This window comes from Geotrypetes seraphini, chromosome 10, assembly GCF_902459505.1.
Source record: "Geotrypetes seraphini chromosome 10, aGeoSer1.1, whole genome shotgun sequence".
NCBI classification, from domain to species: Eukaryota; Metazoa; Chordata; class Amphibia; order Gymnophiona; family Dermophiidae; genus Geotrypetes; species Geotrypetes seraphini.
The window spans coordinates 1,833,441-1,846,518 of record NC_047093.1 but is presented as its reverse complement, the minus strand read 5'-3'; positions in this window follow the sequence as shown (position 1 = coordinate 1,846,518).

The following is a 13,078-nucleotide window of genomic DNA, read 5'->3' as shown; positions in this document are numbered from 1 at the left end:
GAGGCTGGTGGAAAGCAGCAATTGCACTTAAATGGACTCGAATCAAAGAGGACTTGAGGCCAGAATGAGATAGGTGCAAAAGATAGTCCAACACCAGAGACAAGGAGGAGTGTTGTGGCTCTTGATGATAAGAAACACACCAAACAGAGATCTAGTCCATTTTTGGTGATAGCATTGTCTAGTGGCAGGCTTCCGTGAAGTTTCCAGGATGTCCCTCACCGGTTGAGAAAACTGGAGAGGGGTTACGTTGAGAGGAACCAAGCTGTCAGGTGTAGCGACTGCAGGTTGGGGTGGAGCAGAGATCCCTGATGCTGTGTAAGCAGTGAAGGAAAAACTGGTAGAGGGTATGGCTCCCTGGAGCTGAGTTGAAGTAGAAGGGAGTACCAAGGTTGTCTGGGCCACCGTGGAGCAAATCAGAATCATGGTGGCATGGTCTGACTTCAGCTTGACTAGAGTCTTTTGAATGAGAGGAAATGGAGGAAACGTATATAGAAAGAGGTTCGTCCAGTCCAGAAGAAAAGCATCTGCCTCGAGGCGATGAGGAGTGTAGATCCTGGAGCAGAACTGAGGCAGTTTGAAGTTGTGGGGAGCTGCAAAGAGGTCTATCTGAGGCGTTCCCCACTGAGCGAAGATCTGGTGAAGGGGGCGTGGAATGGAGGGTCCATTCGTGGGGCTGCAGGAGATGACTCAAGTTGTCCGCTAAGGCATTGTCCGCCCCTTGAATGTAGACAGCTTTGAGGAAGGTGTTGTGGCGAATCGCCCAGTCCCACACCCTCAGAGCTTCCTGGCAGAGGAAGGCCGATCCAGTTCCTCCCTGTTTGTTGACATAGTACATGGCGACTTGGTTGTCTGTGCGGATGAGGACCACCTGGTCGCGAAGCAGATGTTGAAAGGCATTGAGAGCATTGAAAATCGCTCTTGAGTTCCAGAAGATTGATGTGGCACTGGCAGTCTGCGCTGGTCCAGTATCCCTGGGTGCGGAGGCCATCCAGATGAGCACCCCAGGCATAGGTCGACGAGTCGGTCGTGAGGACCTTCTGATGGTGCAGTGTGTGTAACAGTAAACCTCTGGATAGATTGAAGGATAGCATCCACCAACGAAGAGACTGTTGCAGCGCAGGAGTGACCTGGATGTCTCGAGACAGGGGGTCGGTCAGCTGCGTCCACTGAGATGCCAGAGTCCACTGGGGAATTCTGAGGTGAAGTCTGGCAAAATGAGTCACGTGAACTGTAGAGGCCATGTGCCCCAAGAGGACCATCATGTGTCTTGCCGAGATGGACGGGCGAGAGGACACGGGTGGAGCAGAACTTCTAGGCATGGAGGAGGGAGAAACGCCCTGAGCTGTGTAGTGTCCAGAACGGCTCCGATGAAGGGGAGAGTCTGGGAAGGCTGTAGATGGTATTTTGGGAAGTTTATTTCGAATCCCAGGTGCTGCAGTAACCTAATTGTCTTCCGGGTGGCCAGAGCGACCCCCTGAGACGTCGAGTCCTTGATGAGCCAGTCGTCCAGGTAGGGAAACACCTGGAAGCCGTGGTTCCTGAGTGCTGCGGCCACCACCACTAGGCACTTGGTGAAGACTCTGGGTGACGATGTCAGGCCGAAGGGAAGCACTCGGTACTGGAGATGAAGATGTCCCACCCTGAATCTGAGGTATTGACAGGAGGCCGGATGGATGGGGATGTTAGTGTAGGCCTCCTTGAGATCTAGAGAGCATAACCAGTCGTTCTGCTCGATGAGGGGGTACAGGGATGTCAGGGTCAACATGCGAAATTTCTCTTTGACCAGATACTTGTTGAGCACCCTGAGATCCAGTATGGGGCGCAGATCACCCGTTTTCTTCGGAACAAGGAAGTACTGGGAGTAAAAGCCCTTGTTGTGCTGGGCCGGAGGAACCGGCTCGACCGCTCTGAGTTGTAATAGGGCTTGGACTTCCTGAAGGAGAAGGGCGGTCTGGGTCGAGTTGGAAGGAAACTCTCTTGGAGGATGTTCTGGAGGAGCTTGATGGAACTGAAGAGAGTATCCCTCCTTGATGATAGAAAGGACCCAGAGGTCGCTGGTAATGGTCGCCCACCGGTGGTAAAAGTGGTGGACGCAACCTCCAATCTGTAGAGCAGCTGATGGTGGTGTAACGACTGGTGTAAGGCCCTCTATAAGGCAGTCAAAGAACTGAGGAGCCTTGGGCACGGTAGATGGTTGAGGCTTATGTTGCTGCTTCCGGGAGTGTTGCCTCTTTACAGGCTGTCGGATGGGGGTAGCCTGTTTAGGTGGGTAACGCTGTTGGTACACCAAAGATGGACGTGATGGCCGAGGCGGGGCAGGCTTGTGCTTGGGACGCAGGATGGACTGGAACGACTTCTCATGGTCCGAAAGCCTCTTGGTCGTCGCCTCGATGGATTCGTCGAAGAGGTCGGCGCCAGCACATGGAACATTGGCAAGCCTGTCCTGGAGGTTAGGGTCCATGTCGATGGTCCTGAGCCATGCCAGATGTTGCATGGCCACTGCACATGCTGTGGCCCGATCAGACAGCTCGAAGGCATCATAGGAGGATTGCATCAATTGCACCCGGAGCTGGGACAATGAGGCGAGGACTTCCTGGTACTCTGACTGTGCCCTTGGGTCTAAGTAGGGCATGAATTTCTGTAGAATGGATAGGAAGAATTCGAAGTAGGTGACGAAATGGAAGTTGTAGTTCAGAACTCTGGATGTCATCATGGAGTTCTGGTAAATTCTCCTGCCAAATCGGTCCATGGTCTTGCCCTCCCTACCTAGCGAAGAACATCAAGAAAGGGGACAAATCCTTCTTCAAGTACATTAGTGACAGGAAAAAGAATACAAATGGGAAAGTACACCTTGGAACGCCAGACGGGAATTATGTGGAAACAGATTCTGAAAAAGCCAAACTACTGAACGATTACTTCTGTTCAGTCTTTACCTGCGAGGCACCAGGGCACGGGCCACGGCTGGAAGCAAAGCAAAGCATGGAAGACCCATTTCAAAATTTTGAGTTCACACCAGCTGATATTTACAGAGAACTGTCAAGACTCAAGGTGAACAAAGCCATGGGACCGGACAATTTGCACCCAAGAGTGCTCAGAGAGCTATGCGATGTTCTGGCAAAACCATTAGCCATGCTCTTCAATCTCTCCCTAAGTACAGGGAGAGTACCCCTGGACTGGAAAACAGCAAACGTCGTTCCTCTGCATAAAAAGGGTTGCAGAGCAGAGGCTGCGAACTACAGACCAGTGAGTCTCACATCAATAGTGTGTAAAATTATGGAAATTTTACTTAAAGGTAAATTAGACACGATATTGGATGAGGGGAATCTAAGGGATCCCTGTCAACATGGATTCACCAAAGGCAGGTCATGCCAATCCAATCTTATAAGCTTCTTTGATTGGGTGACAGGAAAGCTAGACTCAGGAGAGTCTCTGGACATAGTGTACTTGGATTTCAGTAAAGCTTTCGACAGTGTCCCACACCGTAGACTATTAAACAAGATGAAATCGATGGGGTTGGGTGAGAAACTAACTGCATGGGTCAATGATTGGCTGAGTGGTAGACTTCAGAGGGTGGTGGTCAACGGCACCCTCTCTGAGACATCGAAGGTGACTAGCGGAGTACCGCAGGGCTCAGTCCTGGGACCATCCCTTTTCAACATATTCATAACTGACTTGACCCGGGGGCTTCAGGGTAAAGTAGCAATGTTCGCCGATGACGCCAAACTGTGTAACATAGTAAGTGAAAGCAACCTCAAGGACAGTATGACGCAGGATCTGATCAAGTTGGAAAACTGATCCTTGACATGGCAGCTGGGCTTCAACGCAAAAAAAATGTAAAGTCATGCATCTCGGCAGCAGAAATCCATACAGAACATACTCCCTGAATGGAGAAACACTAGCTAGGACTTCAGAGGAACGGGACTTGGGGGTAATCATCAGTGCAGACATGAAGGCTGCCAAACAAGTAGAGAAGGCCTCATCTAAGGCAAAGCAAATGATGGGATGTATAGAAGCTTTGTCAGCCGCAAACCTGAAGTCATAATGCCACTTTACAGAACCATGGTGAGACCTCATCTGGAATACTGTGTGCAATTCTGGAGGCCACATTACCGGAAAGATGTGCTTCGAGCTGAGTTGGTCCAGCGGATGGCCACTAGGATGGTCGCCGGATTCAAGGGTCTCTCATACGAAGAAAGCCTGGGCAAACTGCAGCTCTATACCCTAGAGGAGCGCAGGGAAAAGGGTGACATGATTAAGACGTTTAAATACGTCACAGGTCGTGTCGAGGTGGAAAACGATATATTCTTTCCCAAGGGACCCTCGGTCACAAGGGGGCACCCGCTCAAACTCAGAGGAGGGAAATTTAGTGGTGACACCAGGAAGTATTTCTTCACAGAAAGGGTGGTAGATCACTGGAACAAACTACCAGTGCTGGTGATCAAGGCCACCAGCGTGCTCGACTTTAAGAAAAAATGGGACACCCACGTGGGATCCCTTCGAGGGTCGAGTTAAGAAACCAGGTCACTAGCACTCAGACTTAATGGGGTGGGTCAATAGAGTGGGCTGTGGCCCTTTTCTGCCGTCATCTTTCTATGTTTCTATGTTTCTAAGTGGAACCGAGGCGTAGACCTGGGAGGTGTGAGACCGCTTCAGCGAGGACTCCACTTAGAGGGATTGATGGGAGAGTTGTGACCTGTCGAATCCCTTGTGGTGTCGTGCGGTACCTAGTATCCAGTTTGCCCGGCACCGTGGGGATGGAATAGGGTGTTTCGAGGCACCGCACAAAGGTCTGATCCAGCAGCTTTTGTAAGGGAAGCTTGAGGGATTCAGCAGGTGGTTGAGGGAGGCGCATAGTCTCCAGGTATTCCTTAGAGAATTTGGATCCTGTGTCCAACTGGATGTCCAAGTCGGTTGCCATCTGCCGCAGGAACGAGGAGGACAGCTGGTCGGCTAAAGCAGGGCCTCGAGAGGGACTCGAGGACATCTAGGCTTCTCGAGGCATCTAGGATTCAATGAGGATGGGGATCGAGGCAGTGACAAAGATCCCAGCGAGTCCTCGAGCTCCGGCATCGGTAGAGGCGAGGTAGCTCGTGGAGAATACTCCAGGAGTGGCTTTTCCGCTGAGGCGAGGCATGCCTGGACGAGTGTCTCGATGAATGCCTCGATCGATGATGCGGGCTGTGTCTGGAAGTCGGTCTCGATGCTCGAGGCGAGTAGGTCTTCACTGAGGCCCCCAGGCAATGGATGGGGCTGGAAGCGGTTGACCGAAGCAGGGATGCTTGCCGCAGAGACTCGAACCCTATTGGGGTGATCGGCTCCAACGGAGGCATTTGCAAAGACTCTGCTCCTTGCATCGAGTGAATCGGTTCCAGTGGAGGCACTCGCAAAGACTCTGCTCCTTGTATCGAGTGAATCGGTTCCAACGGAGGCATGGGCAAAGACTCTGCTCCTTGCGATGCATGCATTGATGCCAGACCAGACACTCGCAGAGACTCTGCTCCCTGTAGAGAGAGTGTGTATCGCTGAGGCACTGGAGGTGGCTCGACCCCGCGGGAGGCCTCCGCATGCCCAGGCTGGATTTCGGAGAGAAGCTTAGGCCCTATTGAGGTTAAGAGCTCAATGAATTGCTTCTCCAGCAAGGTCTGGAAAGAGGCCGGCAAGGATGGATCCACATCTGAAATGGGAACACCTGCACGGGCCTCGCGCTCCTTCGGGGTAGTGTGGGAGTGCTTGGACTTGGAGGCCTTGGGCACTTTTAACACTACTGGTGGAACGGACTGCTGTGCTACCTGACCTGACGAGGCAGAGGAAGGCATCGCAGCAGGCGTTGGAGTCTGGGCCGGCACGAACGTGGCGGGCTTGATGAGACTCGGGCCCGCAGAGGTGGGAGACTGTGAAGCTGGAGATGAGGGTCCCTTCGACGAGGACGGTTCCGCTGAAGACTCCATGAACAGTGACTCCCACAAGATACAGCAACGCTTGAAAGCACGTGCTGTGAGTGTGAAGCAAGGCCGGCATGATTTTGGAAGGTGTTAAGGCCTGAGACACAGAATACAGCGTCAATGAGGGTCCGTGAGTGAAATCGAGCGCTGGCACTTGGCACACTTTTTAAAACCGGTAATAGGCCGGAAAAGCTCCGCCGCGAGATTGAAGCCGCGGGGCTGCGGCCACCTGGCCTGCCAGGTCGAACGGATGGAAGAAATTTTTTTTTTTAAAAAAACAATAAAGAACGATGAAAATCGGCGATTGAGAGAAAAATAACCCAAAACCGCGGACTTTAGAAGGCACGAGTGAAGAATCTTCACGCAGAGAGTCGAAGATGGACTTCTCGGCTCCGCGGAAAAGTAAGAACTGAGGAGACGCGCCCTGTGCAGGGCAGGAAGGCACTCGCGCATGCGTGGTGCGGGACTCGAAACTTCGAAGTTTCTTCAAGCAAAACTGCTTGTGAGGCGTCCGCATTGGGGCTCCGTTGGATCACGTCACCCATTAGTGAGAGTACCTGCCTTCTTGTCCTGGGATAAAGTAAATATACAATTGATGTGCTCTGTATTTATGTTATGGAATATTGATTGTTTCTCTTAGTGCTACTCCACCGGTGCGGACATCCTCGACCCAGGACTCGAGCATTCCACTTCGGCACTGATCCTCCTCGGCCACATCTCGAGAGGCTACTCCGGCATGGTCAGGTAAAGTCTCCAGTAAATCTAAACATTTGGAGATCTCGACACTGAGCTGTCTACACTGATCCTGTCCTTCTTCAATTCGACCTCTCTGCAGCTTTTGATGTCGTCCATCATGATATTCTACTTTACCAACTCACCGAGATAGGCATTAACTCCACAGTCCTTGACTGGTTCTCGAAGTTCTTACGCTCCCGCTCCTACACAGTCAACATAAAGGGCACATTTCTCCCCCTGGAACCTGGAGTCTCTCCCCCCTTGAAACACTTTACATTTACGCAGATGACATCTTTGTCCTCCTTAAGACCGACTGGAACCTCACCAACCTCTCTGCGAACATATCCTCATGTATATCGAACCTTCAATCCTGGGCCTACACTGTGCAGATGAAACTGAACGAATCCAAAACAAAACTTCTCTGGCTCGGCCCAAAATTGGACCAACTGCCCACTTCCATCCCTCTGTCCTCTGGCCCCACTCTGCATCTTGAATACTAAAGTAAAATTCTGGGGGAAGTCATTGACTCTACACTTTCCTTCAATGATCACTTCAATTCTCTAATAAAAAAATGTTTCTTCAGCCTTCACATGCTGAGGAAAGGGAGAACCTGTTTCCATCAAAAACACTTTGCCGTCCTTGTCCAATCCACCATCCTTTCCAAACTGGACTATTGCAACTCTATCTACCTAAGCCTAACAAAGAAAAACCTTCAAAGACTCCAGCGAATTCAGAATGCCGCTGCTAAGCTTATCTTCCCAAAAAGCAAATTCGACCACGTCTCGCCGCTTTTGTCCAAGCTCCACTGGCTTCCGATAATCTCCAGAGTCCACTTCAAATGTGCCTGCCTTACTTTCAAGATCCTACACGGCATCATAAGAACATAAGCACATAAGCAATGCCTCTACCGGGTCAGACCCGAGGTCCATCGTGCCCAGCAGTCCGCTCACGCGGCGGCCCAACAGGTCCAGGACCTGTGCAGTAGCCCTCTATCTATACCCCTCTATCCCTTTTTCCAGCAGGAAATTGTCCAATCCTTTCTTGAACTCCAGTACCTTACTCTGTCCTATTACGTCCTCTGGAAGTGCATTCCAGGTGTCCACCACACGCTGGGTAAAGAAAAACTTCCTAGCATTCGTTTTGAATCTGTCTCCTTCCAACTTTTCCGAATGCCCTCTTGTTCTTTTATGTTTTGAAAGTTTGAAAAATCTATCCCTCTCTACTCTCTCTATGCCCTTCATGATCTTGTAGGTCTCTATCATGTCTCCTCTGAGTCTCCGCTTTTCTAGGGAGAAGAGCCCCAATCTCTCCAATCTTTCAGTGTATGAAAGGTTTTCCATGCCCTTAATCATTCGTGTCGCTCTCCTCTGGACCCTCTCAAGTATTGCCATATCCTTCTTAAGGTACAGTGACCAATACTGAACACAGTACTCCAGGTGCGGGCGCACCATTGCCCGATACAACGGCAGAATGACTTCTCTCGTTCTGGTCGTAATACCCTTCTTAATAATACCCAACATTCTGTTTGCCTTCTTCGCGGCTGCTGCACATTGTGCTGTTGACTTCATTGTTGTGTCCACCAGTACACCCAAATCTCTTTCAAGGTTAACTTCCTTCTAATACTAATCCCCCCATTTGGTAGCTGAACATCGGGTTTTTTTCTCCCTATATGCATGACCTTGCATTTCCCTACATTGAAGTCCATCTGCCATTTATTCGCCCACTCCTCCAGTTTGTTTAGGTCCCTTTGTAGGTCCTCACACTCTTCCGCATTTCTAACCCTTCTACAGAGTTTAGTGTCATCCGCAAATTTGATAACTTCACACTTCATCCCCATTTCCAGGTCATTTATAAATACATTGAACAGCAGCGGTCTTCCCCCCCCCCCCCCCTTTATTCTTCTTTCTTGGAATTCCTTTAACCCCAATTCCACCAAATCCACCCAAAAACTGAAACTCTCCTTTCCCTCTCTAAAAGGCGTCTTCCTTGTAGGAAAACTAGGTTTCTCCCTCCCTTTTAGAATCACTGAGCTCTGGAACAACCTTACCTCCCCTCTTAGGAATCTGAGCTCCCTCCAACTCTTCCGTAAACATCTGAAAACCTGGTTATTCTCAAACATGTAACTCTTCCTCCCTTTCTGATTATTCTAGTCCTCTAAATTTCCTCTTCATCCTTCCCTCCTCTGGAGTTCCTTTCTACCCTAACTCCTGTTAATCGTGTCGAGCTTTGCAAATGTAGAGATGATGCAGTATACAAACCTAAGGTTTAGTTTAGTTTAGATTCAGATTTATTGGGAGATACTGAGCCAGAAATACCATCTACTAACAATGTTGACTCTTCTGCTGCTGGGTCACCTAGACGTTCACCTACTAGAGCTTCTTCTCCAGAGAAACTTTCTTTTTCCAGATTTTTGCGACAGATAGCACATGATCTGGATATTTCATTGGAGGCTAATTCCAAATACAGCAAGCAGTACTTGGACACACTTGATTATGATCTCCCTCCTAAGGAACTGTTAAAGCTTCCACTCCATGCTATTCTGAAGGAAACTTTCTATAAAAACCTGAGACTCTTCTCTCTTTGCTAGTGGCTCCTAAACATTTGGAATCTCTGTATAAGGTGTTACCCATACCCGGATTTGATAAGCCTCAATTGCCTCATGAATCTTTCATGGTTGAATCCACTTTGAAGAAATCCTCTGGGGCAAGTGTATGTGTCCGTTGCTCCTGGTAGAAAGGGTAGGACAATGGACAAATTTGGTAGACATCTGTACCAAAACTCAGTGTTGGCAAACAGAGCATCCAATTATAGCTTTTTCTTTTCCTGTTACATGAAATATCTTCTTAAATAAATTTCATTGCTTCAGCAATATCTGCCTTCCCGTAAAGCTAAAAAATTTCAATCTCTGGTCTCCAACTCTCTGCAACTTCAAAAGTACATGGTGAGATCTGTTTATGATACTTTCGAACTCTCATCTCGAGCAGCAACTATGTCGGTGGCGATGAGACGTCTGGCTTGGTTATGTGTTTCAGACCTTGACATTGTTTCAGACCTTGACATTAACCACCAAGACTGTCTAATGCTCCATGCCTTGGTGATGAGCTCTGTGGAGCCTCCATTGACACCACCACCCAAAAGCTGTCTGCTCATGAGACATAACATAAGAATTGCTGCTGCTGGGTCAGACCAGTGGTCCATTGTGCCCAGCAGTCTGCTCATGTGGCGGCCCCCAGGTCACAGACCAGTGCTTTAAATGAGTCCAGCCTCACCTGTGTACAAATCCAGGACAAATATCAGGAAGTTCTGCTTCACACAACGAGTGGTGGACACCTGGAATGCTCTCCCAGAGGAGGTTATTACGGAATCCATCGTTCTAGGATTTAAAAGCAAACTAGATGCACATCTCCTTACGAGAGGCATAGAGGGATATGGGTGACTAAAATTACGCCAGGTGTACACCTGGCTGGTCCTCTGCATATGCGGATCGCTGGACTTCATGGACCAAAGAGGTCTGATCTGGAGATGGCAGTTCTTATGTCTTGAATCCCTGGAGGGTGTTTTCCCCTATAACAGACTCCGGAAGAACATTCCAGTTTTCTACCACTCTCTGGGTGAAAAACTTCCTTACTTTTGTATGGAATCTATCCCATTTCAACTTTAGAGAGTGCCCTCTCGTTCTCCCTACCTTGGAGAGGGTGAACAATCTGTCTTTATCTGCCAAGTCTATTCCCTTCAATATTTTGAATGTTTCGATCATGTCCCCTCTCAGTCTCCTCTTTTCAAGGGAGAAGAGGCCCAGTTTCTCCAATATCTCACTGTACGGCAACTCCTCCAGCCCCTTAGCCATTTTAGTTGTTCTTCTCTGGACTCTTTCGAGTAGTACCGTGTCCTTCTTCATGTATGGCGACCACATGGGATGTGTTGGTTAAGCCCAAAAAGAAGCCTCCACCTGCTTGGCCTTTTAAGCCTGCTTTCTCTTACCAATGCAGATATACTGCCAAGCCTCCTCCTCAGGCACCTATCCAGCCTCGTAGGCAACGACGACAGCCACGTCAACAACATAAACAACCGGCTGCTCCTCAGAAACCTGCACAGCCTTTTTAATGTGCTCCTTCAGAGCCTAGCCAGCATTCCTCTGCTACTTTCTCTGCCTCAATCCATAGGGGGATGTCTTCAGAATTACATCAATCGCTGGGAGCTCATTACATCAGATCTTTGGGTCCTCAACATCATTCGTCAAGGGCATATTCTTCATTTTCACACCCTTCCTCCAGACCATCCTCCAAAAGAGTCTGCTTTAAACCTGATGCAGTCCTTTCTACTTCTCCAGGAGGTTCAATTTATCCTCCTCCTCAATGCCATCGAGGAAGTTCCTCCTTCTCAACATGACCAAGGCTTTTACTCCCGATATTTATTGGTCCCCAAAAAGACAGGAGGTCTGTGACCCATCCTGGATCTCTGAGTTCTCAACAAATATCTTGTCAAAGAGAAGTTTTGAATGCTCACCCGCACTCCTTTATCCACTATTAACTCAGAACAAATGACTATGCTCTCTGGACCTCAAGGAAGCCTACACACATATAGCAATGTTACTTACCGTAACAGTTGTTATCCAGGGACAGCAGGCAGCTATTCTCACTAGTGGGTGATGTCATCAGACAGAGCCCCGGTACGGACGTCTCACAAGCACGTGTTGCTTGTAGAAACTTAAAGTTTCTAGATGCCCGCACCGCGCATGCGCCGGTGCCTTCCCGCCCGGAGATCCGGGCGTGTCTCCTCAGTTCAGGTAGCTAGCCTGAGAAGCCAACCCAGGGGAGGTGGGTGGGACGTGAGAATAGCTGCCTGCTGTCCCTGGATAACAACTGTTACGGTAAGTAACATTGCTTTATCCCAGGACAAGCAGGCAGGTATTCTCACTAGTGGGTGACCTCCAAGCTAACCTCAGTGGGATGGAGGGGGAGTTGGCGACTTAAGAGAATAAATTTTTCAATACTGTTTGGCCAAACTGTCCATCCCGTCTGGAGAGAGTATCCAGACAATAATGTGAGGTGAATGTGTGAACCGAGGACCAGGTGGCAGCCTTACAAATTTCCTCGATTGGTGTTGATCTGAGGAATGCTACTGAGGCTGCCATTGCTCTGACCTTATGGGCTGTGACCTTACAAGGAAGTGATAATCCAGCCTGGGCATAGCAGAAAGAGATACAAGCCGCCATCCAATTAGAGATGGTGCGCTTTGATACGGGTCTTCCCAACTTGTTAGGATCGAAGGAGAGAAAAAGTTGAGGAGTGGTTCTGTGTGGCTTGGTGCGATCCAGGTAGAAAGCCAAGGCACGTTTACAGTCTAGAGTGTGAAGGGCCGATTCTCCGTGGTGAGAATGGGGCTTAGGGAAGAATACTGGAAGTACAATGGATTGGTTGAGATGAAATTCGGAGACCACCTTAGGCAGGAATTTCGGGTGAGTGCGGAGGACCACCTTGTCATGATGGAATACTGTGAATGGTGGATCCGCCATCAATGCCTGGAGTTCGCTGACTCTGCGAGCGGACGTAAGGGCTACAAGAAAAAGCACTTTCCAGGTGAGATACTTAAGAGGGGCCCTGTTGAGTGGTTCAAACGGGGGCTTCATGAGACGGGAAAGGACTACATTGAGGTCCCAAACTACTGGGGGTGGTTTGAGAGGAGGGTTAACATGGAAGAGTCCTTTCATAAATCTGGCGACCACCGGATGGGCCGAGAGGGGTTTCCCTTGTAGGGGCTGGTGGAACGCCGCAATAGCGCTCAGGTGGACTCGTATGGATGTGGACTTGAGCCCAGATTGAGATAGGTGTAGGAGATAGTCCAGCACGGAGGATAAGGAAGCTCGCTGAGGTTCCTTTGATTTAGAAACACACCATGAGGAGAATCTGGTCCATTTCTGGGAGTAGCATTGTCGAGTGGCGGGCTTCCTGGAAGCTTCCAAGACCTCCCTCACTTCTTGTGAGAATTGGTGAGGGGTTACGTTGAGAGGAACCAAGCTGTCAGGTGGAGAGACTGCAGGTTGGGATGAAGCAGTGATCCTTGATGTTGAGTAAGTAGTGAAGGAAACACTGGAAGTGGTACTGGTTCCCTGCTGCTGAGTTGAAGTAGGAGGGAGAACCAAGGTTGTCTGGGCCACCGAGGGGCTATTAGAATCATGGTAGCCCGTTCGAGTTTCAGCTTGACCAGAGTCTTCTGGATCAGCGGGAATGGAGGGAACGCATATAGAAATCGTTTCCCCCAGTTCAGTAGAAAAGCATCTGCCTCGAGGCGATGAGGAGTGTAGATCCTGGAGCAAAACTGAGGCAGTTTGGAGTTGTGGGGAGCCGCAAAGAGGTCTATCTGAGGCGTCCCCCATTGCGTGAAGATTTGGTGAAGGGGGC